The sequence below is a fragment of the Aegilops tauschii genome, chromosome 2, assembly GCF_002575655.3.
Source record: "Aegilops tauschii subsp. strangulata cultivar AL8/78 chromosome 2, Aet v6.0, whole genome shotgun sequence".
Taxonomy (NCBI): Eukaryota; Viridiplantae; Streptophyta; class Magnoliopsida; order Poales; family Poaceae; genus Aegilops; species Aegilops tauschii.
Window position 1 is genome coordinate 552,539,938 of NC_053036.3, and position 22,041 is coordinate 552,561,978.

Below are 22,041 nucleotides of genomic sequence, written 5' to 3' on the forward strand. Positions count from 1 at the left end.
GTTACGTCAAGAGTGGCATGGACGCTAGTGATGACATGGACATTGTTGACTGGAGTCGTTGCCGATGTGTACTTATAGACGTAGCCCTTGATGTTGATGTCGAGTTAGCCGATCATGATGATGTAGTCGTGGTCAAGGTAGTCATGGTCGATTTAGTCACCTCATGGATGATGAAGCCGCACAAAGTCGGAGGCGCAAAAAACTATACTATGATGAAGCTACAGACATAGACGATGCACCTTGTTGATGTTGTCGTTAACAATGAGACCATAAGGACCGAAGGAATCCATCGATCACACAAATGCTTTTCCCAGCGCCCGTGTGGCCACATAAGGTCGTCGCTATCCAGTTGTGTCATCTGAGATGATGCGGTCGGATGTCGTCATTGTCACGCGATCATTGTTGTCATCGTCGAGGGCTTGTCTTGCAGTTATACCGTCAGAAAACGCCGTGATGTCTTTCTTGCGAACCATATGGATATGGTCCATGGCCAGCGGGGGTATGCTCGAGGCATTGACTAGAGTTTTTTGTTCTTTCTCTTGGATTTTAAATGGTACTCCCTTCGGTTCTTTTTAGTCCGCATATAAATTTTGTTCGAAGTCAAAGTAATTAGAAAAAATATTAACATTCACAATGCCAAACCAACATTGTTAGATTCATTATGAAATGTAGATTCGTAGTATACATATTTAATATTATAGATGTTGATACTTTTTAATATAAATTTGGTCAAACTTTATAAAATTTGACTTGACACAAATCTAGTATGTGAAGTAAAAAGGACTGAATAAAGTACTAATAGAACAAACTAAGCATTGACCTACCCGGCCGGGAGGAAACAAAAGGCGAGCACTGGCCTAAAGGCCCTTTTTTCATCTGGCTTTACTTGTACAAACGCAAGGATGCGCACTTCCCTAAGAGCATCTACAGCCGCCGGACTTGGCAAGTCCGACCCCTATACGTTCATGGATGCGTCCGGGCACGCTCATGGGCGTATCCGGACGAGCCCTCATATTTCTGTCCCTGCATCCACATATCTCAAATCCGGACTCTTAAATCCATACAAATACATGCACGTCGATCATACAAGCCAATGTCACACGTAAATAGCAAATGTTGGTATGAAGTATAGATAGTGTTTACATAAAATTTATTTTAAGTGCCAAACTCAAGCATTGGCTTCTTGGTTGTCATTGTGGGTCCACATGTGCTTCGCAAGATCATTGAGTAGTTGCGTGTGCACCTGCTGATCTTGAAGATTTTGATGTGTCTGAAGAAAGTTCATCCTCAGAGCCAGAGACGATGTCCCCCGCGGCGAGGACGGGAGAGAGGGCTGCTCTGCCAGAGCTGCCGGCGCAGAGGCCACTAACGGATGCAGAGCGCGCGCGACGGCGGAGCTACGAGGCGGACGACGCGGAGGAGGAAGAAGAGAGGAGAGAGCAAATGGATCCGCAGCTCGGGGGAGAGTGGATTTGGTGCAATTTGGGATGGGATCGGGCTGTCGGGTCCGACGTGGCGTGCATGCTCGGGCGCGCCCATATCTGGCCCATATTTGGAGTGGATATGGGGTGCCGGTCAGCCCGAACGTTTGAGGGGGTCGTCTGGGTCGAAAAAACGTGACCGGACAGCGATCGAGCGGCCTGCCCGGACGTATGAGACCGGTTTAAGACGCCCGGCCATAGATGCTCTAGTGATGTACTCAAGAAAAAAAAAAGGTCGCCATCGTAAACTTGTGGGAGCAGCTGCGTGCACTCAGCACTCTGGTGGCGACTGGCCTTGAGGGTTGAGACAGAGAGAGGGAAAGAGAAGAAAAGGTCGGTTGAAGGGACATCCACTTTTCAACCGAGAGCTGCGGCAACGGAAGGAGCCCCTCCCTGGATGGAGCCCGTACCGTACAGGCACAGTGGAAGTCTTTTGCACGGAAGAATGCCGTTACGAGGGTGCGCCGCGGAATCCGCGAACGCATTCCGCGTGCCAAGAATCCAGCCGGAGCAAGGAGGGCATGAGATGTACGGTATGTACGTACGTCTTCCCCGCCCCTTCTCCCCGTCTCCCGTCTCACAGGATACGTAACACGTACTAGTCCCTCTCTGTGTCTAAATATAAGTCGGTCTTTTTAGAGATTTCAATAAGAAGGGACTACATACGGATGGATATAAAACATTTATAGGGTGTAGATTCGTGAACCCAAGAGGAAATACTCCGTTACATGAAATACTCCGGGCACCACATGTCCTCTCTTATTAGGTACAGTTTCATGAAGCCAAGAGGAAATGAACACGCCAAAATGGCCATCTAATCTACCACATTTCCGCCCCATAGCCTTATGTCGCTACAGCGCAGAGCACGCGCTCTTTTTTTTCTCGAATACGCACGAGTGTGCGTATCATCTATTAAGAGAAGAAGGGGAAAAGAACCCCAAAATAGTTTACAGGGCACGGCTACATGACACCCATGTCAACTCCACCTAACTCTAGCCGGCACATTATGTGACTACTCGCCCTGCGCGCACCTTAGAGCTGCCTCGTTGCCCTGGTGCATATCATCATCGCTGCGGAGCAGTCCCGCGTCTTTCCATAGCACGTATTCTCTAGCAATTTTCCTCAACAAGTCTCCAAGACATGGAGTCCTGCCATTGAACACAACTTCGTTCCGGTGCTTCCACACCTCCCAGAGGACTAGCAAGCAAGTCGCGCGCCTCGGCCTTGCTCGCTTCTTGGTCATCCTGTCCAGCCCGCTGCGCACGTACCAGTCCGATAGTGTCTCTTCCTGGCGAGGCTCAGCATGCCCCATGCCCAGCGCGGGCAGGACTCGAGTCCACACTTGTCGGACGAAAACGCAGTGCAGAAGCAGGTGGTTTATCGTTTCATCATGTTGATCGCATAGCGGGCATGCGTCCTGGTGCGGCAATCCCTGCCTCGCCAGTCGGTCCGAGGTCCAGCACCTCTCCTTAGTGGCTAGCCAGGAAAAGAACCTGCATCTGAGCGGCGCTCGCGAGTCCCAGGAGAGCGAAGCCGTGGGTGAAACCTGGAGCCCCCAAAACTTGGCCCCGTAGGCCGATCTGGCCGAGAATTGCCCCTCCTTGCTCCAGGCCCAGGTAATAGCGTCGCTGTCGTGCTCATTCAGGCGGGTGGCCGCCACCGCGGGCCATAGGGACAAGAATTGCTCCAAGGTGGTGTGGTCAATGGCCGGCCCGAGGTCACGCGCCCAAGCATCTGAGGCTATGGCTTCGTAGACGGTTCTAGATTTCTTCACACGCGCCGGGATGCGGTCATAGAGACGTGGCGCAAGCTCTTGGATGCGGGATCCCATAAGCCATCGATCCTCCCAAAACAAAGTGTTCTTGCCATCGCCAAGGTGCACGCGCGCTGCCGCCTCGAAGAGAAGTCTTGACTCCTTGGGCACGGGAATGGCAAATTCCGCCCACGGCCTGGAGGTGTCCGTCTTTTGTAACCAGATCCACTTTGTCTACAAAGCTACGTTCATCCAACGCAAGTCCAGCACGCCAAGACCGCCTGCCCACTTTGGACGGCAGACGACGTCCCAGGCGACTGCACATGCGCCTCCTCCTGCCTCCGCCTTGCTGCTCCATAGAAAACTTCGACAGATTTTGGTCATTGCTGCGAGCGTTTTGGGTGGCAGCCCCAGAGCTAACATTGAATGGATGGGCATCGCTGTGAGAACTGATTGGATGAGAAGGAGTCTGCTGCTCTTTGGCAGAGTCGCTGCCTTCCAGTGTGGCAGCATCGCGGCGAGCTGGTCCACGAGTCCACGAAATTGCACTGCCGTTTGCTTCCTTATGGTGAGGGGGAGGCCAAGGTATTTGCACAGGAACTCTGCCGTCGAGCAACCAAGCATATCGCGGACGAGTTGCATTTCCTCCTGGGAGCACCGGATGGGAAGGGCTGCCGTCTTGGCAAGGTTCACATGCAGCCCCGAAGCATGCCCGAACATGTCGAGGATCGACGAGCACACTGAGAGCTCCTGAGATTTTGGCTTGAGAAAAACCATGACATCATCGGCGAACATGAAGAGTCTTTGTTTGAGGCCCGAGCGTGCCAGTGGGGCTAGCAAACCCGTATCAGTGGCTCTCGCGAACAGCCGGTGGAGTGGCTCCATGCATAAGATGAAGAGCATAGGAGAGATCGGCCCCCCCTTGTCTGAGCCCGCGACAGTTAAAGATGGCATCGCCCGGCCTCCCATTGACCAAGATTCTGGTGGACGAAGTGGAAAGCATGCCACAGATCCAAGTGATCCATCTCCGCCCAAAACCCATCTGTCTCATCACCTCAAGCAGGAAAGGCCATTGAATTGAGTCGAAGGCCTTGGATATGTCAAGCTTCAACATGACAGAAGGGTCACACAGTGCGTGGAGGCGTCGGGCTGTGCACTGAACGAGCATGAAATTGTCATGTAAGGACCTCCCTGCTACGAATGCACTCTGATGATTACCCACGAGGGACGGCAGTTCGCCAGCAAGCCTGACAGCCAGAGCTTTGTCGAAGATCTTGAGCGCCCCGTGGACAAGACTGACGGGTCTAAAATCCGTGATTTGAACCGCTCCTGCTTTCTTCGGCAAGAGGACGACGATGGCCTTGTTGATCGCCGGTAGGCCGCGCATGTCACCTCTATAGAACTGGCCCATCGCCCGCATCATATCATCCTTAATAATGCTCCAGCAAGAGGCATAAAAACGTCCCGTGAATCCATCCGGCCCAGGGGATTTGTCCATTGGCATGTTCTTGACGATGCACTCAATCTCCTCGATTGTGAATGGGGCTTCGAGGTGAGCCAGGTTCTTCCATGGAAGATCAAGGGCGTCAAGCTGGAGCGAGTAGTCACGCTCGGGAGCGGTTCCGAGCAGCGCTGAGTAGAACTCGTCTACCGCGTTTGCGATCTCCTCCTGATTCATGAACGTCTGCCCGTTGTGTTGCAAGGAGAGGATGGCATTCTTACGTTGGCGATGACAGGCCTGACGATGGAAGTATGCGGTGTTGGCCTCGCCATCTCTTAGCTGCAGCAACCTCGATCCTTGCCTTGCTATTGTCCTCTGCAACGATGCCAGCCCGAGTAGCTTCCGCTTGAGCAGTCTGCGCAAGGCGTGCTCGTCCAGGGAGAGAGCCCTGGAGTCCATGGCCTCATCAAGCCAAGCAATGACCTCTAGGGCAATGAGGTTTTGCATCCTGACATTTCCAATCCATCGATCGCTCCAACGTTGCAGTGCTTTGGCCGTGGCTCGCAATTTGTTATCCAAGGTCAGGAAGGCATTATCGTGCAGGGGGACCGACTGCCAAGCCGTCTCCACCGTCTCGTGGAACCCATCGGCCTTGGGCCAGAACGCCTCAAAGCGGAATCGCCTCCCCATCATGATATCGGCGTTGAGGTCAAGCAGGAGGGGGCAATGATCAGAGACTGCAGATCCCAGGGCGGTCAGGAGGCAAGTCGGGTAGAGATCTTCCCAGCAGCTCGTGGCAAAAACGTGATCAATCTTCTCTAAGGTCGGCCTAAGCCTCTCATTCGACCAAGTGAATTTTCTCCCGTTCAGATATAGCTCTCGCAGCTCTAACCTGTTAAGCTTGGCACGGAAGCGGGCCATCATGCGGTGGTTCACGGCGCTGTTGTTCTTGTCCTCCGGGTCTACCAAGAGATTGAAATCTCCAGCAACTATCCATGGGCCTGCATGAAGATCCCGAATATCAACCAGCTCTTGTAGGAAAGCGATCTTATCCTCATTGCTTTGAGGCCCATATACTCCCGTAAGCCACCATTGGCCTCCACTTGCCGGCCGGACCAGCCTCGTGAGCGTGTTCGTAGTGCAGTGAGGATTCGAAACTGATGCCATGGTGGCATCCCAAGCAAGCAAAATTCCCCCACGGGTTCCCACAGCAGGAAGCTACTCGAAATTCTCAAATCTATTACCCAGACAATGTTTCACGATTTCCGGTGATACAACTTGGAGTTTGGTCTCCTGGAAGCAAACCACCGCAGGGTTTGCCCCAGTCACAGCTTGATAAATGGCACTTCGTCTCGCCAGGGAGTTGAGTCCCCGGACGTTCCACACGATTACTTTGGATGATTGTGTGGCCATATGTTAAGCCCACCATCAGCCAGCGGCGAAGCCTAGCCTACCTAGCTCGCGACTGCCTCCTCCTGCCCCGGCGGGAAGGACGCATCCCAGCCAAACAGAGCAAGGATCGCGGCGATCTGATCATGGGTCAGCGGCGTCTTGAAGAGTTCCCCGTACATTAGCAAGTCTTCGTTAGAGATCTCCTCGCCTTCATTGGCCATGCATAGCCACCTGATGAGCACGCGTTGCTGCTTCGACGCAGCCGATCCCGCGCCCACGCCACGGGCTAAGCGAATACTCCTCGTCGGGTTAACATCCGGAGACCGCTTCCTTCTTGGCTTTCGGTTGGGCGGCACACGATCCCTAGGACGGGATAGCAGCGGCGAGAGCGCACGCCGTACCTCCGAACAGAAGTCTACCGCGGGCGTGCATGGCGGCGATGCGTTTGGTGTCGGCGCTGGCGTGTGGGAGAGTCCCGGAGCTGGCTGGGTAGGAGTTAGATTAAGCCTTGGGGTGTCAACAGCAGGGTCCAGGGCGCTGGAACGGTGCTCCGAGTTGCACGACAGGCTAACCAGGCATGTAGTCATATCATGCATGCATGCAAACGGTTCCGCCAAGCCGATGGGTCCACCCGGCGAACCAGTGCGCGGCGACAGCTCGCAATCGAAAATCGATCCGCAACTGGAAAAGCTGTCGAGACTGCCAGAATCACTCTCGTCCATCCATTGGTCTTCCGGGGCCAGCAGCGTGGGGTCCGGCTCTGCCCTTATCTCCTCCCAGACTGGCAGGCGCCAGGAGCCAATCAGAACCGAGGCAGGGGAAAGCCTGTTGAAAGGATCGATATAGTTGACTAGAGGGGGGTGAATAGGCAACTAACAATTTTTAGCTTTTCTTTACCAATTTAAACTTTGCATCAAAGTAGGTTGTCTAGATATGCAACTAGGTGAGCAACCTATATGATGCAACAACAATAAGCATACACGCAAGCAAGAGATAAGGCACAAATAAACTTGCACAAGTAAAGGCACGAGATAACCAAGAGTGGAGCCGGTGAAGACGAGGATGTGTTACCGAAGTTCCTTCCCTTTGAGAGGAAGTACGTCTCCGTTGGAGCGGTGTGGAGGCACAATGCTCCCCAAGAAGCCACTAGGGCCACCGTATTCTCCTCACGCCCTCACACAATGCGAGATGTCGTGCTTCCACTATTGGTGCCCTTGAAGGCGGCGACCGAACCTTTACAAACAAGGTTGGGGCAATCTCCACAACTTAATTGGAGGCTCCCAACGACACCACGAAGCTTCACCACAATGGACTATGGCTCCACGGTGACCTCAACCGTCTAGGGTGCTCAACACCCAAGAGTAACAAGATCCACAAGGGATTAGTGGGGGGATTCAAATATCTCTTGGTGGAAGTGTAGATCGGGGCCTCCTCAACCAATCCCTAGAGAATCAACAAGTTTGATTGGCTAGGGAAGGAGATCGGGCGAAAATGGAGCTTAGAGCAACAATGGAGCTTGGAGGTGGAAGAGGTAGTCAACTAGAGGAGGAAGACACCCCTTATATAGTGGAAGAACAAATCCAACCGTTATCCACCAACTCAGCCTGCGCAGCGCGGTACTACCGCACCTGAGACGCGGTACTACCGCAGGGGCACGCGGTACTACCGCAGGGGTACGCGGTACTACCGCAGAGCCCCGCGGTACTACCGCCCATGCAGCAGAGACCAGAACAGCCACACATGCACTAAGGCAGAGGGCGGTAGTACTGCTGGCGCGGTACTACCGCTCCCCCTTGCGGTACTACCGCAAGGCAGGGGCTGTCCAGGGATGGGAAGGCACGGATATAAAAAATTACATCCGTGGCTACATCCGCAGAGTTGGAGTCGATTCAAAAACCCGACGCGGTAGTACCGTAAGCCAGTCGCGGTACTACCGCGCGAGGTGCAGATGTAAAAAATTACATCCGCCCCTTACAGTCGCGTAGTTGCGGAACTAAGCAGGGACCACGGTACTACCGCTTTCCAGAAGCGGTACTACCATGGGGCCTTGCGGTACTACAGCACCAGCGGGCGGTACTACCGCAAGGTCCTGCGGTACTACCGCTCTGACGAGCAGTACTACCGCACTTCCTAGTTCGGCAGACAAGGAAAACTTAGGATGCTCCAAAGGCAAGAGGAAAGGAGGTGCAAGGGACGATGTGTACGTGATGAATCCACCCAACCTTTCCAAAGCGGACCCCCTCTTAATAGTACGGCTTCCCTACGACTCAATACCACCGAAAAGAACCAAAGAGAAACGCCGTCTTCTATAGCCTTTGAGGGGAACCCAATCATCTTGTGCCTAGTCAATATATCTGAAATATTTGATGCACATGATTAGTCCGCAAAAGCATTGTCATCAATCACCAAAACCAACTAAGGGATAAAAATGCCCTTACAATCTCCCCTTTTTGGTGGATTGATGACAACACGGGATTTGCACGAGGGTATAACGCAAAGAGCAAGGGCAAACCCCAAGTCTCTAAAATATAGACGGGCTCTCCCTAGATGTGTGCTATCTCGATGAGTGCTTTGGACTGCACGGCACACATACTAGGATCAACACTCCCCCTATATTTTATAGACAAGGCAAATCTTGCAATTAGGCTAAAACTAAGCAAGATAGACAGGAGCAAAATGTAATAAGCACAAAATAGAATAAGCTCACTACGGTACGATAGAGTGCATATGTCTTACACCATATGATAGAAGGTCTCACGAGCACAAACCAAAGCAAACCAAAGCAAACGAAATAAACGAAGTTCAACTGACCCAAACACGACATAACTCGCAGCAAATCCTACACTCTCTCCCCCTTTGGCATCGAGACGCCAAAAAGGCAGAGAGGACACCTACAGCAATAGTGGTGGCTCAAGCGGAGTAGTCACTGGCACGCTCCTCGTCGGACTCTGCAGCTGGGACGGACTCCTCCTCAGACTCGGTCCACCGATAGCCCTGCTTGTGCAGCCATTCTGCCTCTGGGGTGATGTTCACCTCTGACCCGCTAGATATGTTATCGCCAAAAGTCCTGAAAATCCGCTTGTCGTGGCGGCGAGTCTCCTTGGAAGCCACATGGGTCTGGTACTGCCCCTTGGCTTGCATACAGAACAGCATCTTCATCTTGTTCTTCAGTCGCTTAGCCCAAGAAGGCTCAGAGGTGGGAGGGATGTAACCCTCAGAGTTTTCCTCGTCTGCTGCCTCTTCCTCATCCTCATCTGCATCCATGTCCATGGCAGCCGCAGTATCAGCACGAGAGGTAGTGTTGGCCCACTGAGACTTGATACGGAGGTTGATGGGCTCATGCCGGATCCAACCAGGGGCCTCAAACTATCCTGAGGGTAGACCCGCTCCCAAGTAGCCGAGATCAACTGAAACAAATAAGGTCCATAGATGGGGACCTTGCGGTTGTAGACCGCAAACCGAAGTTCAATCCACATGATATGTGAGATATCAAGTGGCTGTGTCTGAGAGTTGCGAGCATCTTCACACAAGAGCATCATATCCACCAGATAGGCATGCACCTTGTCATTGTCCCCAATGCGTGGGAAGAGAGTGTTGCGGAAGATCCGGTGCATGATGTCAAGAAAGGAGTTGAGTACCCAAGTTGACTTGCCATTGGAGAGCTTCTTCTCCACAAGGTAGGGCATGAGCTTGTTCTTGTTGGCAGACTCGGGATTGGCATGAGGGCGAACACCTTGGGGTGTGGTGGGCCCCTCATCCGGAACCCCAAGCAGGGTCATGAATTCCTTCCAGGTAGCAGTCAGCTGTCGGCCATTGGTCATCCAAGTCATGGTCCTTTCCTCATTGGTATGAAAATGCACGGAGGCAAAGAACTGGGCAAGGATCTCAGGATCATAGTCTTTGTGGATTGAGATGATATGCTCAATGCCAAATTGCTCCACGAGGTCCAAAGCCTCACCAAAGTATTCCCGGTGCGCCTCTTTGCGCATGTGATGCATGTTGATCCACTTCACCTCCACATGGGTATTTTGCTTGGCCTTGATGACATCCAGATAAATGAGATTATGCTGCTTGGTCCAGAATAGATCATTCCCTCAAAAGTTAGCACGAGGGTTTCCATACGGATTGACCTTCCTCCGAGCGATGAACTCAGCAAGCGGTATCTCATCCATGCCCTTGGCGGGTTCCTTCTCTTTAGTGGCAGAGGTCTTGGTTCTGCGTTGGGGGGCATTGGAGCCCTCTGCTACCTCTGTGTTGCGCATACGCTTGGATCCCGTGTCACGGCTTGGATTGGAGCGGTGAGCCGGAGCACCTGAGCCACCACCTAAACACACACCACAAAACAAACACGCACGAAACGCGAGAAGGATCAATGCAAAGACCACAGCAAAGCAGGAGAAACAAATAGACTTGGCACGTAAGAAGTGCCACAAGAGGGATTTGAGACAACGGTAGTAACGCGTGTTGTGCCACGTGCGGTAGTACCGCTCCAAGGAGCGGTAGTACCGGACGTGCGGTAGTACCGCGCCCGCAGGGCGGTAGTACGGGACGTGCGGTAGTACCGCACCTGAGGAGCGGTAGTACCGCACGGTTGCAGATCCGAAATAGCCATGGAGATCTGAGCACAACCGTGTCAACACGCGGTACTACGGTCGATCAAATCCATCACGGGACAACTATAGCAAGTACCAACACTACACAAAACTACTCTCCTACATCCTACTCTTGCATAGATTTGTCCTAAAATCTCAAGAACAACTTGCATCTCCCCAAAACCTAAAAGCACCAAGACGAACAAGAAAACGAGAGGGATTGGGGAGAAACCTTGTTCCATGGCAAGAGGGAGTGGGGGGGGAATGATCCCACCGGTCGGAATCCGAGGAGAGCGGCCGGAGACGGAGATCCGGCGAGGGCCTCCGGCGCCATTCTTAAGAGAGAGAGAGAGAGAGAGAGAGAGAGAGAGAGAGACGAAGTGGGGAGAGAGACGAATGGGTATGGGGGAGTTAGAACTCCCCCTGCCCGTGTTTAACCCCCACGCGCCCTTGACCGCACGGTAGTACCGCACGTCATCGCGGTACTACCGCCCGGGCAGAAGTACCGCACCGAGGCCGTAGTACCGCTCCCCCAGGCGGCAGTAAAAAATTACTGCCGCGCAGGGTGCGGAAGTACTGCTCACTCCTCTCGCGGTAGTACCGCACGTCATCGCGGTAGTACCGCACGGGCGGAAGTACCGCACCGAGGCCGTAGTACCGCTCCCCCAGGCGGCAGTAAAAAATTACTGCCGCGCTGGGTGCGGAAGTACCGCGCGCCCCCCTTGCGGTAGTACCGTGGCAGGCCGCGGTAGTATCGTGGGCTCAAAAAAAGTTTCAACCAAAGATAACTCCGAAGCACGGAACCTTCAAGCGAGAAACCACAATAAGGAACTAACACACTGGACACCACAAGCACGAGCGCGGCACGAAAAAGGAGAGGCAAGAACCAACACAGACCAAAAACGAGACACAACCTCTCCAAGGAGAGGGCAGTGGCCGGAACCACCTATGTTTGAGTCAATTGGTATGGCACCGCGAAGAATTATCCTTGGGCCCATGACCAAAACTCGTCTTTGAAGCACAAGTACCATCAAAAATGGCTAATGTGAAAGAGTTGATCACTTTATGCATAATGGGGGGAGGGAGAGTTCATTGAGAGAACAACACTCCCCCTATGTCCATGCCTACACCTAGATTAGACAACAAGTTGAGTGTGGTGGGGTGTGCAAGGGGTCAAGCAACATTGCTCGAATCAATGATATTTAGCTCATGCCTTAACTCGCGAAATCTTGCTTCATTCAAAGGCTTCGTGAAAATATCTGCAAGGTTATCATGGGTGTTGACGTAGTTGAGCTCGATCTCCCCTCGCCTAATGTGATCTCGGATGAAGTGATACCGAATCTCAATATGCTTCGTCTTGAAGTGTTGCACGGGGTTGAGAGAAATCTTGATGGCACTTTCATTATCACACCAAAGAGGCACTTTGTCACAAATGACACCGTAATCCTTTAAAGTTTGCCTCATCCATAAGAGTTGTGCACAACAACTCCCAGCCGCCACATACTCCGCTTCGGTGGACGAGAGAGACACACAACTTTGCTTTTTGGAAGACCAACTTACCAAAGAGCAACCAAGGAATTGGCACCCTCCGGAAGTGGACTTCCTATCCACTTTGTCCGAATATCGTACAAGCTTGAAGTTTGCTCCTCTTGGGTACCATAAGCCAAAGTTTCGGGTATGAGCCAAATATCGAAAGATTCGCTTGACCGCCACAAAGTGGCTTTCCTTAGGTGCGGCTTGAAACCGTGCACAAATTCCCACACTCAACATGATATCCGGTCTAGATGCACAAAGATAAAGCAAGGAACCAATCATGGAGCGATATACCTTTTGATCCACCGCTTTACCATTGGGATCGATGTCAAGTTGGCACTTGGTGGGCATTGGAGTGGACTCCGGCTTGACATCACTTAGTTTGAATCTCTTGAGCATGTCTTGAGTGTATTTGGCTTGGTTGATGAAGGTTTCTTCTCTTCTTTGCTTTACTTCAAAACCGAGAAAGAACTTCAACTCTCCCATGGAAGACATCTTGAACTTTGAGGTCATGAGTGCGGCAAATTCCTCATTGAAAGCTTTGTTAGGGGAACCAAAGATAATGTCATCAACATATAGTTGGCATACAAACAACTCCCCTTTGACCTTCTTAGTAAAAAGAGTGGGGTCGATTAGCCCAACTTCAAACCCACGATCTTGTAACAACTCGGTAAGGTGGTCATACCACGCACGTGGGGCTTGTTTAAGGCCATAGAGTGCCTTATCGAGTTGATACACATGATCGGGAAAGTAGGGATCCTCGAACCCGGGGGGTTGCTTGACATAAACCAACTCATTAATGGGACCATTAAGAAAAGCACTCTTCACATCCATTTGTTGCAACTTAAAGTTGTGATGAGAAGCATAAGCAATCAACAAACGAATAGATTCAAGGCGAGGAACGGGAGCAAAGGTTTCACCGTAGTCGATACCCTCGACTTGGGAGTAGCCTTGTGCCACCAATCGTGCCTTGTTGCGAATGATGGTCCCATGAGCATCTTGCTTGTTCTTGAATATCCACTTGGTTCCAATGACATTGTGGTTCCCCGTTGGCCTCGGCACTAATCTCCACACCTTGTTGTACTCGAAGTTGTTGAGTTCTTCATGCATGGCATTAAGCCAATCTGGATCTTCGAGTGCTTCATATACCTTATGGGGTTCAACACAAGAGACAAACGCGTGATGTTCACAATAGTTTGCCAATTGTCTACGAGTGCTTACCCCCTTTTGAGAGCTTCCAAGCACATTCTTCATGAGATGAACCTTGGTGGAGAGCTTGGATGCAATCTTGGCGGCACGACGCTCCAATTCCTCCTCGGTGGTGAGTCGAGGAGCGGTCACTTGATCATCTTGAGCGCCGTCTTGAGCTTGTTCTTGATCTTGAACTTGCTCGGAGGATAGAACTTGACCTTGGGCATCACTTGGTGTGTCACCACCGTCTTGAGCATGATCTTGACCTTGGTCTTGTTCATGAGGTTGAGGGTCTTCATTTTATTCTTCGGAAGCGTGTGGGCCTTGGGTTGGTGATGGCTCCACTTGGGTGGAGCATTGTCCTTCTCCTTCGGCCACAAGGGGTTCCTCAATGGGTAGTATAAAACCAACACCCATTCTTCTTATGGCTTGAGGAGGAATTTCATCACCTACATCACAAGTGCCACTTTGCTCCACTTGGGAGCCATTATTCTCATCAAACTCCACGTTACACGTCTCCTCAATAAGTCCCGTAGATTTATTGAGGACACGGTAAGCATGAGAGTTTGTAGCATAACCGACAAATATGCCCTCATAAGCTCTAGCCTCAAATTTAGACAACCGAACACCTTTCTTGAGAATGAAACACTTACACCCGAAAGTACTTGAGGTTGGGCTTGTTACCGGTGAGTATCTCATATGGAGTCTTGTTCAAGCCCTTGCGGAGGTAGAGCCGATTGGATGCATGACACGCGGTGTTGATGGCTTCGGCTCAAAAGTTGTATGGAGACTTGAACTCCGCCATCATAGTCCTTGCCGCATCCATCAACGTCCGGTTCTTCCTCTCCGCAACACCGTTTTGTTGAGGGGTGTAAGGAGCGTAATATTGATGCTTGATCCCCTTATCACTAAGAAACTCATCCAAGGTGTAGTTATTGAACTCGGTGTCGTTGTCACTTTTTATTGTCAAGATCTTTGTATTGTGTTGACGTTGGGCTTCATTCGCAAAGTCAATGACGGTTTGTTGCGTCTCACTCTTCCTCTTGAAGAAATACACCCAAGTGTATCTTGAATAGTCATCCAAAATCACCAAGCAATACTTCCTACCCCCAAGACTATCAAAGGATGGAAGCCCAAAGAGATCCAAATGAAGGAGCTCCAAAGGCCTCTTCGAGTAAATGATAGTTGTGGGAGGGTGAGCCGTCTCATGTAGCTTTCCTTCGATACAAGCACTGCAAGCACGATCTTTAGCAAAACTAACATTCGTTAGTCCACAGACATGGTCCCCCTTGAGAAGACTTTGCAAAGATCTCATATTGACATGGGCTAACCGGCGATGCCAAAGCCATCCCACGTCAACTTTAGCCATTAGGCATGTCGCGGTCTTAGTGGGTCGCTCCGAAAAGTTAATCACATAGAGACCGTTTTCGACATGCCCAACAAAGGCTACTTTAAGAGTCTTGCTCCACAAGAGGGCCACGGTATCAATATCAAAGAAAGTGGCAAAGCCCATGATTGCAAGTTGACAAATGGAAAGTAAATTGTATGCAAGGGACTCAACTAGCATGACCTTCTCGATCGTGAGATCATGAGAAATGACAACTTTGTCGAGTCCCAATACCTTAGAGGACGAGGCATCACCCCACTCGACATTAGTGGGCATAGATGGAATCTTGTGCACGTCCACCACCAAGTCCTTGCTTCCGGTCATATGATTTGTAGCTCCACTATCGAGCAACCATGATCCCCCACCGGAAGCAAACACCTACAAGAGATCAATGCTTGATTTTAGGTACCCATTTTGTAATGGGTCCTTTGATGTTAGTAACAAGGGTCTTAGGAACCCAAATAGACCATTCAATATACTCATGAGGAGAACCAACAAATTTGGCATAAACATGCCCATCACTAGCACGGCATAGCACATAAGAAGGATTAAAGTCGCCGGCTTTGTTGGAAGGTGTGGCATTGCCCTTCTTGACACCGCCACCCTTCGCATTGTTCTTCTTCTCCTTGGAAGCACCCTCTCCCTCCTTCACAAAAGTTTGCTTGAGAGGAGGAGGTCGTTTGGTCTTGTCATTCTTCTTCTTGTTCTTGGGCTTGGGTGCGAACCCAATCCCCTCCTTGGCCACAACCTCCTTTTGATTGCTCAAAAGGTCGTTGAGGTTCTTCTCACCTTGTATGCATGACACGAGGCCTTTCTCAAGTTGCTCCTTCAACTTAGCATTCTCCTCAACAAGATGCGCATGCTCACAACAAGGATTAGTAGCATTTGCATTATCAATTAACACCATATGAGGAAAGGTGGCTTTCTCCTTAGTTAGCTTCACTTGGAGTTGATCATGAAATTCCTTGAGGCTAGCATGAACACCCTTCAAGACTTTGTGAGCCTTGTCAAGAATGACAAACTCCTCTTTGAGTCCAGCAAGATCAACCCCAAGCTTTGCCTTCTCGGAGTTTAGCACACGAGACACAGCAAGAGCATGATCAAGATCTTTCTTTAACTTAGCATGATCATCATGGTATGACTCCTCAAGAGCCAAACGAAGACCACGCTCTTCGTCAAGAGCATTGGAAAGATCCAAAATCTCATCGGCATAGTCACGACTATGCCCCTCCATCTTAGAGATGGTGTCTTCGTGAGCCTCGATCATGTCATTGGCTTCACCAAGTTGTTCCAAGAGAGCAACGAAGTGCTTCTTGGATTTACCCTTGAGTTTACCCATAAAGGTCTCAAACTCATTTTCCTCCACATTTGTCCCCTCATGTTCATCAATGCTATCCGTCGAAGAAGGATGATTAATGATGGTAGTTTTGATGTTGGGGGTTACCTTGTTGGTGGCTTTAGCCATGAGGCACTTGGCGGCGATGTTCTCATTGGGTGAGTCGAAGAGAGATATCCGTGGAGTCATCGCAATGGCCACAGAGGCCATGGCAACCGACTCACCATCTTCATCATCGTCATCATCCTCGTTGTACTCTTCTTGTACGACTAATGCCTTGGGAGGAGTCTTCTTGGTGAAGTTGCTCTTGTTGGGGAACGACTTGGCCTTGTCCTTTCGGATGAGCTTGCCACCATTGTCTTCCCTCTTCTCGTAAGGGCACTCCGCAACAAAGTGGCTCACATTGCCACAATTGAAGCAAGTCCTCACCCGTTGCTTGCCCTTTGCGCCACTTGAATTGTTCTTGTTGAAGTTTGGCCTTGAGTTCTTCTTGCTCCAAAATTGCCTTGAAGCAAGAGCCATGTGTTCATGATAGGCATACTTCGTATCTTCGATGTTGCCCTCCTCTTCTTCCTCTTCATCCTCTTCCTCCATACTAACCTTGGCCTTTAGAGCAAGGTTGGGCTTCTTTACTCTTTGAGAGCGAAGAACCGCATTGTCGGCGGTCTTGTCCAAGATGCTCATAGCAACGAACTCATCCAACATTTCACTTGAGGAAAAGGTGTGGAAGTCCGGCCTTTGACGAATGACGGAGGACATGGCTTTGTGGTAGGGCATCATTGCCTTGAGGAATTTGCGCTTGATCCAATTGTCATCCGTGTCTTTACTTCCATGATCTCGGAGAGAGACCGCGAGTTTGGTTACTCTCCGAAGAAGCTCACGAGGTTCTTCATCTTCTTTCATTGCAAACTCATCGGCTTCATCTTGCACCACTTCATAGTTGGAGCGTTGAATGCTTGCGCTTCCCCGATAGAGGGAAACAACTTGGAGCCAAGCATCTTTGGCCACGGTGTAGGGCCGGAGATGAGGAAGATCTTCGGGTGGGATGGCTTCTTGGATGATGAAGAGAGCATTCTCATTGAATTGATGATCCACAACTTCTCTAGGAGTGAAGTTACTTCGGTCATGCGGATAAAAACCTTCTTCAATGATTCTCCAAAGGTTAGTGTTCACATGATTTAAATGACGCTTAAAACGATAGACCCAAGAATCAAAATCTACATTCTTCTCAATCTTCGGAGCCGGGCCGGCATGATTCAAATGAGTGGAAGGGAGCGGTCCACCATAGACAGGTGGAGGTTCCACATGGGCAAAGATGCCGGTGCCATTTTTACCACTAGAAGAAGGAGCTTTCTCGCTAGTAGCTTCCCCCTTGTCGGAGGTAGCATCAGTCACCTTGTTAGCGGGATCACCCACTTTCAATGGTGCGGTGGAAAGTTTAAGCCCTTCTAAGAATTTATTAAACATGCTTTCGACCTCGGTCGTCATGGAGGTTTTCAATGTGTCCAACGCCACATTGAATTCCTCACGAGAGACCGCGGTTCCCCCATCTCCCGTAGACGAGACCGGATTCACACCGGAGTGCTCCTCCACACCGTCTACGACGTCAACCATACTCTTTGGACGGTAAAGTCCTTAATAAAGAGACGAGGCTCTGATACCAATTGAAAGGATCGATATAGTTGACTAGAGGGGGGGTGAATAGGCAACTAACAATTTTTAGCTTTTCTTTACCAATTTAAACTTTGCATCAAAGTAGGTTGACTAGATATGCAACTAGGTGAGCAACCTATATGATGCAACAACAATAAGCATACACGCAAGCAAGAGATAAGGCACAAATAAACTTGCACAAGTAAAGGCACGAGATAACCAAGAGTGGAGCCGGTGAAGACGAGGATGTGTTACCGAAGTTCCTTCCCTTTGAGAGGAAGTACGTCTCCGTTGGAGCGGTGTGGAGGCACAATGCTCCCCAAGAAGCCACTAGGGCCACCGTATTCTCCTCACGCCCTCACACAATACGAGATGCCGTGATTCCACTATTGGTGCCCTTGAAGGCGGCGACCTAACCTTTACAAACAAGGTTGGAGCAATCTCCACAACTTAATTGGAGGCTCCCAACGACACCACGAAGCTTCGCCACAATGGACTATGGCTCCACGGTGACCTCAACCGTCTAGGGTGCTCAACACCCAAGAGTAACAAGATCCACAAGGGATTAGTGGGGGGATTCAAATATCTCTTGGTGGAAGTGTAGATCGGGGCCTCCTCAACCAATCCCTAGAGAATCAACAAGTTTGATTGGCTAGGGAAGGAGATCGGGCAAAAATGGAGCTTAGAGCAACAATGGAGCTTGGAGGTGGAAGAGGTAGTCAACTAGAGGAGGAAGACACCCCTTATATAGTGGAAGAACAAATCCAACCGTTATCCACCAACTCAGCCTGCGCAGCGCAGTACTACCGCACCTGAGACGCGGTACTACCGCAGGGGCACGCGGTACTACCGCACCTGAGGCGCGGTACTACCGCAGGGGTACGCGGTACTACCGCCCACGCAGCAGAGACCAGAACAGCCACACATGCACTAAGGCAGATGGCGGTAGTACTGCTGGCGCGGTACTACCGCTCCCCCTTGCGGTACTACCGCAAGGCAGGGGCTGTCCAGGGATGGGAAGGCACGGATATAAAAAATTACATCCGTGGCTACTTCCGCAGAGTTGGAGTCGATGCAAAAACCCGACGCGGTAGTACCGTAAGCCAGCCGCGGTACTACCGCGCGAGGTGCGGATGTAAAAAATTACGTCCGCCCCTTACAGCCGCGTAGTTGCGGAACTAAGCAAGGACCACGGTACTACCGCTTTCCAGAAGCGGTACTACCGTGGGGCCTTGCGGTACTACCGCACTTCCTAGTTCAGCAGACAAGAGCTATAATTGCATAGACAAGGAAAACTTAGGATGCTCCAAAGGCAAGAGGAAAGGAGGTGCAAGGGACGATGTGTACGTGATGAATCCACCCAACCTTTTCAAAGCGGACCCCCTCTTAATAGTACGGCTTCCCTACGACTCAATACCACCAAAAAGAACCGAAGAGAAACGCCGTCTTCTATAGCCTTTGAGGGGAACCCAATCATCTTGTGCCTAGTCAATATATCTGAAATATTTGATGCACATGATTAGTCCGCAAAAGCATTGTCATCAATCACCAAAACCAACTAAGGGATAAAAATGCCCTTACACCTGTCCGCCCCCTTGTCGCCCCTGGGGAGGCGCGAATACCCGACCATCGGCGGGGTGCGCATGCAGCGCGTTTGCTGATTGGCGGAGTGGGGGGAGGACCCACGGCCCTGCATTGGATCCCCCTGCGTGCGCTGCCCAACAGCCAGGTCGGACGGCAAGGGCGATGCCCCACACACCGAGCTTTCCACGCGTCGGTCGGCGAGAGGGCCGCGGCCTTGCACCCTGGCGTCAGCGCTGCTCAGCTGAGCTGACCGGTCCGCGCCCACCGTTTGAACGCCACGCTGCCTTGCGGGGGGAGCAGAGCCCGCCGAAGAGCATGTCGACGGCAGCGAGGAACCACGTCCCATCCCGCCGGCACGGTCACGACGCCCCCGACGAGACCTGGAACGACCACGCCTATCGCATTGATCTGGCGGCCCATCAGAGTCACCGTCTTCAGGCGGCGGCCCACCCCCCCCCCCCCAAGCCGAGGAGCGACCGGAGGGCCAAGCTGGGAGATCTCGACTGGATACCAGAGCGCGTCCGGCATCCCGTCCTCCTGGCGCACCGCCCTTCTACCGCTTTCCTCCACCACCAGGATTCTACGAGCAGGAATCCGCGCCGGATCATCCGTACGGAGCCAAACCCGGAACGCCGACATGTCGTCGCGCCGGGTGGTGATGTCTGCCACCTTGACGATGATGCCGATGCCCCAAAGCAGGGACTCCGCTGCCCGTCGAGTCCAAGCATTAGTCGGGACGCCTCTGAGGGCCAGTGGAACCAGGAAAGGCATGGATATGGCAGTGGCCTGAGCATGGCGCTGCCAAGGCCGCAGAAGGAGTCTGGTTTGCCCGTCCAGGGCATGGCCACCCGACACCAACCTGTTCCGCAAGGCAGAATCTTTGCACAGGATGAGGAAATCCTCCGGGAAGAATGGCCTAATGGACATGTCGGACGGGCCAACGTCGAAGTCTCGATGAATCGCGGCGGCGGCACTTGCAAGGTCCACCGAAGAATGAGGGCCACAGATGGTCACCACCACCGCCCTCAACAGCTTCTCCTCCAGCGCCCGTGTGTCTTCCGAAGCTTCAAGGAAGCAGCAGTCCACGACATCTGCAGTGGGCTCCACCGTGAACGCCGACGAGCGCGGCTCGACCGGCGTAGAGAACTGGGGAACGCCCAGAGCCCGCGCCGAGCTAGCACTTGCCACCTGAGACCAAGTCGGGCCGAAGCGGACTGTGCCCGCAGGTGGCGGACCCGGCGGCGGAGGGGCGGCACTCTGGCAGCGGGGGGGGAGCGAGACGCACCGGCAGGCGGCGGGCCCGCAGGGGGAGGGGGCAGCTCCGAGCGGGGGGGGGGGAACGAGGGCCGGGAATCCAGTCGGCGGCGGGCCGCCCGAGCTCAAGTGGAGCGCCGGGGGCGGACAAGGCGGCTGAGACACCGGGGAGGGGCTCTGCGGTCGTGTGCAACCCCGCGAGGTGTGGTTCTCGCCGCCGCAACGAACACACCGGGTTGGGTTGCTGCACTCCGCCGAGATGTGCCCCTCCCGCCCACAGTTGTAGCAGCAACCATAGAGCTCCGCCGGCAGCCTGGAGTCCGGGCGAGGGCGAGCGGCCGGGAGCGCACGCCGGCGCACGGGCCGCGGCTGCCGCAGCGGAGAGCGCTGCCGGGGTGCCCTGTTACGACGGTCCCGCTTGACCTGCCAGTCCGCGGCCTTCGGAGCAGGCGCGCGGGAGGGGCCGGCCGCCGCATGGCCGCCCTGGACGATCGGGCCAAAGGGGGAGCCGACGACGGGCGGGACCACGATGGACTGGATCCGCGGCCTGGGTGGAGGCGCCGGAGAGGGAGGGTCCGACGAGAAGGAGCCCGAGAGGGAGACCTGGGAGGCCATGCGCGCAGGGAGGGTGTGCGCCGGCTCCGAAGCGGAGGCGGCGGGGAAGTGGCCGCCGGGGCCGGAGTGGCCGCCGGCGCAGCGCGTGGGTTTGGGGAGCGGGGGAGCGGGGCACACACCCTTGATCACTTCCATCCAACAAACTGCGGGAAGGCTGCGCCGATTGGCAAATACGGGCAGTCATTATAAATAGTAGCGCCTTTTTCTCCTCAGCCCGACAAAAGCCTCTTCGTTGGAGGTTATCAGGAGGGGAGCTCACCAGACATATGTAGTAAGCAATTCAAATTATTTATAAAAAAAAAAGTGGAACGAACATCTGACTATTACCATATCCAGGTTGCAAGATAACCCACAAGAACAGAAGAACTTGTGACCATGTACACGAGTCAACAAAAAATATTAGGATATCTAAAATCTCAAGGCCCGTAAATTACAGGAGCTTCAAGCCTCAGTCCGTGCGCCACTAATCAAGACACAAGTTACTATGTTTGGAAGGACGCACGGTGCTATCAAGATGACAAACACATCAGGTGAGAAAGCACAAATGGACTGTTTGTAAGTAGAGAAAGCTATGACATTTAGAGAACCCACCGCGAATGATCAAACTCTGTTTTGCTTCAAGAAATGGCTTTCGACTCTCAAAGGGTCGGAATGCTGAAGATCCGAGCAATGCAACAGAGGATGTGCTGGAGACATTCAGGACAACTCTTTGAGAGCCATAAGTTCCATCTTCGAAATTCAGTCCTGTGGTGTTAGCAGTTCAATGGCAATATAGTTTGCAGGATATTTCAGCACAAGCAAATCAGGTAACAGCAAACATTGGTGGCAG